The sequence below is a fragment of the Capsicum annuum genome, chromosome 10 (assembly GCF_002878395.1).
Source record: "Capsicum annuum cultivar UCD-10X-F1 chromosome 10, UCD10Xv1.1, whole genome shotgun sequence".
Classification (NCBI taxonomy): domain Eukaryota; kingdom Viridiplantae; phylum Streptophyta; class Magnoliopsida; order Solanales; family Solanaceae; genus Capsicum; species Capsicum annuum.
In genome coordinates, this window is record NC_061120.1 from 6,574,620 (window position 1) to 6,586,255 (window position 11,636).

The following is an 11,636-nucleotide window of genomic DNA, read 5'->3' on the forward strand; positions in this document are numbered from 1 at the left end:
GATGGAAGCATTTTAGGATAGACATTTTTAGCTTCTCAACAATATAATGTTACTAGCACACTTCATAATTAAGCAAAAACTTTCATATGGTATAAATTATTGTCGAGAATATGGTGAATCGCTGGTTGAACTGTCAATTCTTGAGATATTGTATCAATATAGTGGTACCTCTCTTCAAATGCATAAACATCTTATCATATCACCTCTCCAACAATAACGATAAAACCAATAATAATTATTTGGTGAAAGCATTTTAGGATAGACATTTTAGCTTCTCAACAATGTCGCTAACTAGCACTTCATAATTAATAAAATACTTTCATTTGGTACAAATTATTGTCAATAGCATATGATGAATCGCTGGTTGAACTGTCAATTCTTAAGAAACTGTATCAATATAAGAGGCCTCTTTCAAATACATGAACATTTTATCATATCACCTCACCAACGACAATGATAAAACCAATAATAATTTTGTAGTGGAAGCACATTTTAGGGTAAATTTTTAGCTTCTCAACAATGTCACTAACTAGCATGTCATAATTAATAGAACACTTTCATTTGGTACAAATTATTGTCAATAGAATATGGTGAATCGTCGGCTGAACTGTCAGTTCTTAAGAAACTGTATCAATATAGCGGGGACCTCAATTTTCAAATGTGCGAAAACCATCAAACCACATAGTAATTTTAGGGTATATAACCTTAGCTTCTCAACAATATATTCTAACAAGCACTTCATAATTTAGCAAAAATATTTCATTTGGTACAAATTAAATTATTTGACAAGAATATGATGAGTCCCCGATTGAATTGTCAATTCTTAAGATATTGTATCATAATAATAGAGTCGCTTATATACAGATACAAAAGTCTTATCACACTACCATTAAATTACAAGTTAATTCTTAAATATTGTATCAATAATGATACCAACTAGCACTTCATAAGCAAAATCTTTCACTTATTACAAATTATTGATAAAAATATGGTGAATCGTTAGTTGGATTGTCAATTTTTGAGATACTGTGTTGTAAAAGTGAAGTCTCTTATATACAGATTTTAATGTGCGATATGACCTAATTAAAAAGTTAATGGCGGATGTTAATGTGTAGAAGAAGGGGTGAATTTAATTATATGCGATATGACAATTAAAAAGTGATGTGGAAATATAATTTCTTAAAAAAAATAGGGAGTTGAAAAATTTTAGCAAAGCAATTAACGGCAACAGGGGTATATATGACCTAAAACTTGACAACAGGGTACATATGGCTCAAGACTTGGATGATAAGGACATTGGTGAGCTAAACTTTTAGCGGAAGGTATATCTGAATATTTTCACAAAGTTTAGGGATATATTTGACCCTTTTCCCTTCTTTTTGTCTGATTTTTTTTGTTTTCTATTTACAATAATATAATGCCTCTTTTCCTAAATAAAAAATGAAATCCCTAACTATAACAATAATAGACCTTTGAAATTTAACAAACTTTCATTTGGAATAAATTATTATCAAAAATGGTGACTCGTGAACGGTCAATTCTTAAAATACCGTGTCACAATAGTAAGTTTATTTTATAATTCTATATGCAAAAGTCTTGTTTTACTACCTTTAAATATAAGAAATGAATACGGTGGAGGTGAATTGCCGGTTAAGTCAATTTTTAAGATATTGTATCATAATAATAAAGTTTTTTATCGGCGAAAATGTCTTAATAATCACACTATCTTAGGAATTACGCTTAAAATGATTGTGTCAGTATGACAGAAACTTCTTAAAAAGTGTGAAAGTCTTATCACATTAATTTTCAACAACAAATGATAAAACTGAATAATAGTTTTGTGGTGGAAGCATTTTAGGGTAGACGTTTTTAGCTTCTCAACAATATAATGTTACTAACAAACACTTCATAATTAAGTAAAAAACTTTCATTTGATACAAATTATTGTCAAAAATAAGATGAATCGTTGGTTAAACTGTCAATTCTTAAGAAACTGTATCAATATAGAGGGGAGCTCGATTTTCAAATGTGCGAACATCTTATCATATCACCTCACCAACAACAATGATAAAACCATCAAACCACATAGTAATTTTAGGGTATATGATCTTAGCTTCTCAACAATGTTACTAACTAGCACTTTATAATTAAGCAAACAATTTTATTTGGTACAAAGTATTATTGACAAGAATATGATGAATCGTTGGATGAATTGTCAATTCTTAAGATACTATATCATCATAATAGTGGAGTCTCTTATATTCAGATGCAGAGGTCTTATCATACTACCTTTAAATTACGAGTCAATTCTTAAATATTGTATCAATATAATGACGCCTCTTTTAAACCCAAACATATTTTATCATATCACCTCCAACAACAATGATAAAACCTTTAAACCACATAGTAACTTTGTGCTGTGGAAGAAATTGAGGGTTTACAAACTTAGCTTCTCAATAATGATACCAACTAGCACTTCATAAGCAAAATCTTTCATTTGGTACAAATTATTGTCAAGAATATAGTGAATCATCGGTTGAATTGTCAATTCTTAAAATATTGTGTCATAATAGTGAAGTCTCTTATTATATACCGGTGAAGAAGTCTTATCACACTATCATTAAATTACAAGTTAATTGTTAAAATATTATATTAATATATATTGTGGGGCCTCTTTAAAAAGCACAAATATCTCATCATATCACCTCAAACAATATGATAAAACCACATAGTAATTTTGTAGGGGATTCATCTTAATGGTATATGCCTAATAGGTATCTCAAATATATACTTATTTTCTCAAAAATAACATGTCATGTATAATTTTATAGTACAAAGCATCATTTAAAAGATTACTAGTGTTAAATTTCATAAAGTAGAACATATATGTATCTTATCTCCTCATTGCTTCATTTTTACTAATTATGAGATGGTATTATGCAAACTTTGTGTTAGGATTGAAATAATCAGGTGTGATACAGGATGTCAGCAAAGCAAATTTCAGAAGACAATAAATGAGAGATAACAAAAGAGAAATATATTGTAGGAGAGAATACAAAAATTTAACAATGCTCAGTTAATTAACCTATATCCACATATAATCGAGAAAGGATGAATTTTTATTATATAGTAATTGAGATCAGAGAGAAAAGAAAATGGCAAAACAAAAAAAAAAAAAAAAAGAAAAAGAATCGAATCTCACACATTTTCAGATAAGATTTACCAATCTATGCAAAATATATGGTCAATTACCAATATTACTCAATTCTATCATTTTAAATTAAGTCAAAGTCAACTCTTGATCAACTCAATCAAAATTAAAAATAAATTATAGAATTGGATTACTATTATTTTAAAAACATTCAAATATTTATTTAATTTCTCATTAGGAGTAGTTCAATTGTTCATTCACATCTATAATTTACAATTTAAAGAACTTAAGTTTCAGGTTATATAAGACTAAACTTTAAGTATATTTTTTTTTGTATAAAATTCTGTTAGGTTTTGAGTTCTTGATATGAAAAAATCCTTAGTAGAACGTGTTTTTCTCGAATGGACCCTAAACAGTTTGAGACCAATCCAAATATCAAACACCGAATGAAAAATAAAAATAAAATTTTTTTTAAATAAATACTTAAACCCACCCAACCCACCAAAAAGAGAGAGATTACACATACAAAATGACTAGTATTGCGACTTATTTTTCTCTTCTTTTTAACTTATATTGGGCTGCTGTTACATTTGACCCAATAATGTATTGGGTCAGATTAAAAAATTAGGAAAAATTACAGAAAATAGCATATTTAAAACTATAATTACAATAAATAATAACATTTTTGTAAAATTATAATTTATAGCAAGAGTAGCATTATTTTACTCATTAACTAGGCAAGTGCATGTTTTACTTTCACTACTTTACATTTTTCTATTTTCATTCCACTATTTCACCTCCCCAAATATAGTCATATCTTTTACCCTTTTTTTTCATCTTATTTTTTTATTATTTTATTTTTTTATTTTATTTTTCACTTTATTTTCTCTCTCTTTTTTTTTTCCTTTTTCGCTTTTTTTATTTTTTTATTTTTTGTTTTCTTTTCCCCGCTTTTTCATATTTGAAGATAATTATCTCAATGATCTTCAAGAAATAAAAATAAAACATTATTATTGTCTTTCACTCTCTTATATCTCTACCTTTTTTTCTTGTTAGTTTTTTTTCAGCTTACATTTTTATCATTTTATTTTTTATTTTGATTTCTTTTTCTTTTTTCATTTTTTTCTTTCAACTTTATTTTCTCTCTTCTATTTCTCTTTTTTTTCCTTTTTTGTTTTCTTTTTTTTTCCTTTCTCATATATTTTTTTTCTTTTTCTATTTTTATTTTCTTCTTTTTTTCTATTTTATTTTGTTTTTTTCCTTTTATTTTTACACTTCTATTTCTCCTTCTTCTTTTTTTTTTTCACTTCTCTTTTTTTTGTTTTTTTGTTTTTATATTTTTTTTTATTTTTTATTCTTCTATCTCTAACTTTTATTTTGAAAAGACAAATATGTATATTACATACACATATTCAAAAAACATACAAAAAATATAGCCATAGAGCTATGGATATGTATTTACAGTACAAAACATACATATGTATTTACGAAATATATATCATATTCATATTAAACAGTAACAAACATAACTATACTATATATCTTCATATGTATTTGCGAAATACAAAGGTGACTCATATAAAATAAGAATATATATATAGATCAGGTATGTATTCTGTAAATACATATGCAGAGCTATATGTATTTTATACGGTGTTGGATTTATCTTTGAACTATACATATTATGTCATTTTAGAGGGTAACATATGTATTTACTATTTAAGATATGTATCATGTATCTTTTTACTACCTATATGTATATGTATATAATTGTCATTTTTGTTATAAAGATTTTGTGTCATATATGTTTATATATATATGTGAGTCAGATATGTATTTCTGTAAATACATATGCAGATATATATGTATATTTTTTTACCGTAAATACATATGCAGATCTGTATGTCTATTTATTTTGTATATTTTTTAAATATGTATATATGATATAGATATTTTTCTTTTAAAAATAAAAGATAGATATAGTAGAGAATTAAAAAAAAATTGAAAAAAAAGAAGTGAAAAAGAAAAAAAATAAGAAAGAGAAATATAAACTAGAAATTGAAGTGTAAAAAACAAAAGCGATTTTAAAAAAAAAAAAAAAGAAAGAAAAAAAAAAAAAAAAAAGAAAAAAAAAAAAAAAAAAAAAAAAAAAAAAAAGAAAAAGGAAAAAAAAAAAGTAGAGGAGAGAAAATAAAGTGTAAAGAAAAAATGGAAAAGAAAAAGAAATTAAAATTAAAAAAATAAAAAGATAAAAAAATGAAAAAAGCTAACAAGAAAAAATAGTTAGAGATATAAGAGAATGATATTTTGAAATTTTGAAGATCATGAAAATAATAATCTTCATATTTGAGTTTGATTTGAAAAAGGAATCTACTAATTTAAATAAGAGTAATTTATGAGTGTAGACACCTAATTCTGTCTCTTCCGAAGACCCAAGTTACACATTTTTATCCTTGTCTTACCACGTGCCTTCACCTGTATGATTATATCCCATAAAAATATAAAAAATAACAAACCCACTAATAAACCTAATCCCCAAATATTCTTTTGTAACAAAATTAACCACCCTCTTATCAATTTTGGACAACACATCATTACCTATGCCTAATACCCTACCCCAATACCCACCCTCACCTCATATATATGTACACACATACACACAAAAACGAAAAGGGAACCTCAGCATACAGAAAAAAAAAAAAAAAAAGGGCACGATCAGGAAACCAAAAAAAGAACATTGGAATTTTCTTTTCTTCTTCGAGGATACACCCACACAGAATTTTTGGTCCATTCTTTTTTTTTCTTCTTGAAGCACACAGCAACACACTTTCTTTTCCATGGAGAGGAGGGAATAACAGAACATACACTCACCACTCTCAATTGATACCCATACAGCCTTCACTCAGTCCTCGCTGATCTTGGAAGATTCACACACAGTTTCCATGGAAAGAATGAGGGATAGAGAGAGGTAGAGATCGATAGAGGGTGGGGGCGAGAAAGATTAGGCTGAAAAGGGAGAGGAGATGACACACAGAAACCTCCATTAACACAGTCGAAAACTTGATTTTTTTTATTTTTTTCTTCTTTTCCCCTTCATCACGCACAGTCACAAGCTTGCGTACACCCACAGAAATAGAGTAGAACGGAAATAGAGAAGTCACGACGAGGGAGAGATAGGGGAGATCGAGAGAGACAACAGAGTATTTGAGGTTTTTCGGTGAACCCGGCGCCGTAGCCGTTGGTTTTGGTCGATTCCAGTTGAATCTGGCCGGAAACGGCGAGTTTCACCGAAATCGATTGTTCGCATTGGGGTTTTCGTCATTGATACGACCAACGCTGATTTGTTCATTGCTGTTCTCGATCATTTTCTTACGGAAAATCTCATTTGGGTTGAGTTTATCACGATTTCTGTTTTAAAAATTTGGGGTTCGCGTTGGTTTGGGATTTGATTTCTGTTCATCTCAAATCGTGTCGTATTATAGTCAGTAAGTTTCGGGTTACTATTTATCGATACCGAGTTGGGGCTTCATCGTTGTTGAGGTTTTCTATCTGAGCCTTCAGATTCGGACTTCTTTTGACTCTTATTGTCATCAAAATTCAATATCGGAAGGTCCATTCCTTAACTCTATCCTTTCATTACTTCCAATGTGGTTTTGTTGTGATTTTGCGATTTAGATTTGGATATTTTAGTCGTATTAATTATTTCTACGAGTATGAATTACTCATGTGCATGAAATGTTTGAATCTCTGTTGGACGTATATGTTTGATGTTGGCTTCGATTGTTGAAAAGGGATTTGATGGTCGAATGGGTTTAGTCATGTGGTTGAAAAAGGATTTCGGGGTGGGAATAAAAAGTTGTTAAAAAGTTGAATGTAGTTAAATTTTGGACCGTTGTCGTTTTATTTAATTCGGATTAAGTATGAATTTGATAGAATCATTTTAACTCAAAAGCGGATAGGCAATATAGGTTCGGGCAGGCAAATTTTAAAATTTGTTATTTTGGTTGAATGTTAGAATGTGCGTGTGAATGTTTCTTTCTAGCTTATCGTATTTAATTCAATTGTATAATTTGGCCGGGGAATGCCCCGAAGTATCTGTATATATTTATTCATCGGGGAATGCCCCGACGTATCATGTTTGGCGAAAAATGATCGTGATGAAGACCCGCGGAATCGGGTAAGGTATAGTTTAGAATAGGATTTATATTTTCTATTTTTGGACTGTATAATTGGACTGGACTTTATATTTTGGATTATTTTGTTTTTGTTTGCTTGAGTGATTATTTTTGTGTGCGTTGTGTGGTTTATGCATTTGTAACGTCAATTTAGCTAATATGTTCTGCCAAGCGACCGTGGTCAAATCACGGAATTGAGGGGTGCCTAACACCTTCCCCTCGGTCAACAGAATTTCTTAGCCGGAATCTCTGTTCGCAAATCAGTTTAAAGAGACAAATGGTTTTGGAAAATATATGACAGTTAGCCATTCAATAACAGAGACAATAACGTGGTTATTTGTGAATTTTACCTTATAAAATGTTAAAGAATGTAAATAATAGGGATCTAAATTTTAATTAATACAATTATCGTCAGTGGCAAAATCAAGACTTTCATTAATGGGGATCAGAAGTAAACAAACAAAACTAACTGGAGGGGGGTCAACATCTACTTTATATATGTAAACAATAATTTTAATTATATATAAATAGTAAATTTTTTTTACTGAAGGAGGTTCAAATGAACCCCCTGGTCTAAGGCTAGCTCTGCCTCTGATTACCATATAAGTTACACACTGCTTTCCTTATTAATTGACATATTTTTTTTATCAAACTGTTCTTTTCACAGTTATGTTGATCTGCTGCACTTGAAGCAAGGCTCTTTCGTAAACAACCTTTATATCTGTACGAATGAGGGATAAGGTGGTTTGTGCACTATACCCTTTCTCGACCTCACTTGTGGGATTACTCCATTGTTGGTGTTGTATTATTATGTTATAATTTGTATATAATCAACATGTATATATTTATAATAAAACGGTAGTTTGGTGTACTAAAATTTTTGTTATGCGCAAAGTTCGGAAAAGGGTCCCACTATAAGGGTGTATTGTACGCAGCCTTATCTAGCATCTCTATCAGAGACTGTTTTCAAGACTTAGATCCGTGACCTCTTGGTCACAAGACAGTAACTTTAGAGATGTATATATTTATAGAAATTATATTTTTTATATATATTTATTATACACTAAATATACTAAGTCACCTAACAAAGTCGTCGAGATTCCTAAATAACGTGTGTGGTAATAGTTTTAGTCGGTAAAAGAACGACAAAATGAAAAGTCCAAGAAAATATTATTCTAGTAAACTAACTTTTTGAAAAATAATTACACCGTAAGGTTCTTTTTTAGGTGGGACCAACCTCGTTTTTTTCTTTTAAATAATGTGTGAAAAGAGTTTTTTTTTCGGGGGGTTGGGTGCGGGGGAATGGGGGTTGGTGTACCCAACCCGACAGGTCAAAGACTAATTTTTCGTGGATCTGAGTTCCATTTAAAAGTTTGTCGTTGGCCAATTGATTGTTACATGCACAAGGTGGGAATCGAATCCCCGACACTTGCTTAAGCGACCTAGTGAGCTAACCACTAGGCCAGCCAAACTTGGTTATCCTTTAGTAAAGTTGATATTATGTGATCAGGGTTCATAAGTTGAAGTCGTGAAAACATTATATGATAGAAATACAAAATAAAACTGTATACAATAGATTATTGTGGTTCGATCTTTCTCGAATGCCACATATAGAGGAAACATTAGTGTACCAAACTGTTTTTAACTTTGGTATTCAGTTACAAAAAGGAAAGAAAAAGGTTCATATTGCATGGCTTGCTTAAATTTAGATTCGTCTATTGCGTGACTCATATAGAAATAACACTTTTAATAGGATTTTTTATCAGTCTCATAGGTTTAAATTCAAAACAACCAATAAAAATAAAGAAATTTCAAATGCAATCATCTTACCCAAATTAAAAGCATTTTAGATTAAATCTCTAATGACCATAATTGACTCATTATCTAAGTTAGAGTAATTGTGTCATGAATCAAATTCTATCTTAGTGCGATTTGAGTATGTTTTCGCCAATTAATGAAAGAGATATAATGTAATGTTAAAGGTAACTGAACAATTTCATTATAATTAACTCAATAGACCATTCATTCATCTCGTGATAATGCATTTAGATTAATTCTCTATTGATTACAAAATTATTCTAGCATATAGTGTTCATTATACTTGCTTTTAAAGTTAGAGGAATTGTATGAATAACCAAAAATTTTAGTGTGATACTATTATATTTCACTAATTCATAAAAGAGATGTGACTTGACTTTGAAGTTAAATATACTGATATAGTCATTCTATTTTTTTTTATAGGTGTGAGGTCAAATATTTTTTTCGATATTCATAATATAGTCTAGTACGACTTGAGTATTTTTAATATATTTGTGAGGATCGAGAACCCGGTTATTGAGAAATTTAGTCAAACAATGTTATAATTACAATAACAAAGACAATAACAAGTTGATAGTAGCGGTAATTAAGGAAAATAAAGAAAACACAAATTTAATGTGGTTCGATCAGTGTGGCCTACAGTTACGAGCGGAGAAAATAGTTTCACTATATCAACAAGAATACAATAGAAAGGTTACAAAATTAGAGTAGTCATTCTAATTAACCCAAATATCAAGAGAACAACCTCACAAGATCACTCTAAAAAGAAGGGCTCACACAAGTGTTTCCCAACACCAGGGGCAATTCAACCATATTCATGGCTTAAGCCAAAAATCAAACAGAGGCCTTAAAGTATTAAGAAAAAATAACCTCTTTCTAATTTTAAAATTATATAATCAATTTTTTCTAATTAGTCTTTTTTAAGTAATAATATAATCAATGCATCTAATCTTTCTTGAACATAGTACACTAGATATGTGAACTTCTTTTAATAATTCTTTCCTTTTATATAAAAAATTACTTTTTATAAATAATATTCAATTTTTATAAAAAAAAAATTATTTATATTATTATAAATAATTGAGGCCCCTCAAATTTGAGGGTCTAAGGCGGTCGCCTATTTTTTTTATAAGGTAGAGTCATCCCTGAATGAGAGAAATTTACAACGAAATCTTTAGTAGTAACTTTGTTTGACAAAACCAACAAATAATCTTCCAAAAATCTTTGGTTGACTTTTACCAAGTGTAAATCAAAGAAAAAAACAAAGGCCACATTACAATGTTAATAAAGTGAAATGACCTGATGATATTGAACGTAAGCAGTACAAAATAATCATTAAAGAAAAAAATCATTTTATTTCAACTGTGTGAAATGATACTTTTATGTCTTTATTAATAATTGAAATTAAATATATTCTTGCTTCAATATTGGTATCAGAGCATAATTGAAATTGCTCATAAAACATGCATAAGCAAATTCTTATTGTCTTTAGCAAACAATTAACTTTAATAACCTTGTAAGAATATAAAGTAAAAAAAAAAAAAAGAGGGAACCCTAATTGACTTTAAACTTGTGATAATAAATAATGCAATTGAGCTCGTTTAGTACGAGGGATAAGAGATAACTAATCACAAAATTAATTTTCGGATAAATTTATCTCAATGTGTTTGGTTGGAATAAAATTATGGAATAATTTATCCCAAGATTAGTTATTCAATTTTTATTTTATATTAAGGGTAAAATAACAATTCTTAAATAACTAATTATAAAATAATTTATCTCAAAATAACTTATTCCCAACCAAACAAACTTCTACATTATATCTTTGTCATTATAGTATATTATCTTTAAGGGAACAAAAAGAGGAGATTCATGCAAAAAAAATTAAAGTGAATATATTTATATATATTAAAAGTGTGAAGATCCTTAGAAATGTGATTTGTACTTTTTGCCCTTCATTAAAACATTGAACAATAGACAAAATAGTCTTTTTATTTTTTTTAATTATTATTTAATTTCATTATAATATTGTCTCCTAAAATATATGGTAAAACTTTTTTTTCTAAATTAGGTGTTCTAAAATATATGGCAAGAGATAGTTTTTATTTTATAATTGATCTAGGTTTAGTTTTTTTTAATTCACACATATTCATTATAAGTACATTTCCAGACAACACTTCGTCCACCAAAATACATCCAACCGATTATTCTTATTTTTTTAATTCTTTGTACCAATTATTGGTTCATTATAGGTGTATTGTTTTCTTGGTAATTAATCCCAAATTATTTTTTTCATTGTCAAAAGATTTTCTTTGATTTTTTATATTTGTATTTATAGTGGTTCGATTTAATGTATACGATATTTACTGGTGAAAATAATTAAATTTTTTACCATATTTATTCTTTATTTAGGGTTGAATGTATTATGGACTCTAAAATAAATATTGTTATTGTGATGCTGATTTATTCTGTTGCTATCTGTTATTTTTTAT

General features: G+C 28.6%; 1 long non-coding RNA gene across 1 annotated transcript; it reads left to right on the top strand.

Moving 5' to 3' along the window:
* Positions 1-5,803: 5,803 nt before the first annotated feature.
* Positions 5,804-8,195, top strand: LOC124888109. The gene is made up of 2 exons (XR_007046082.1): positions 5,804-6,761; positions 7,994-8,195. It is a non-coding gene; the product is annotated as an uncharacterized LOC124888109 (long non-coding RNA).
* The last annotated feature ends 3,441 nt before the right edge of the window (positions 8,196-11,636 follow it).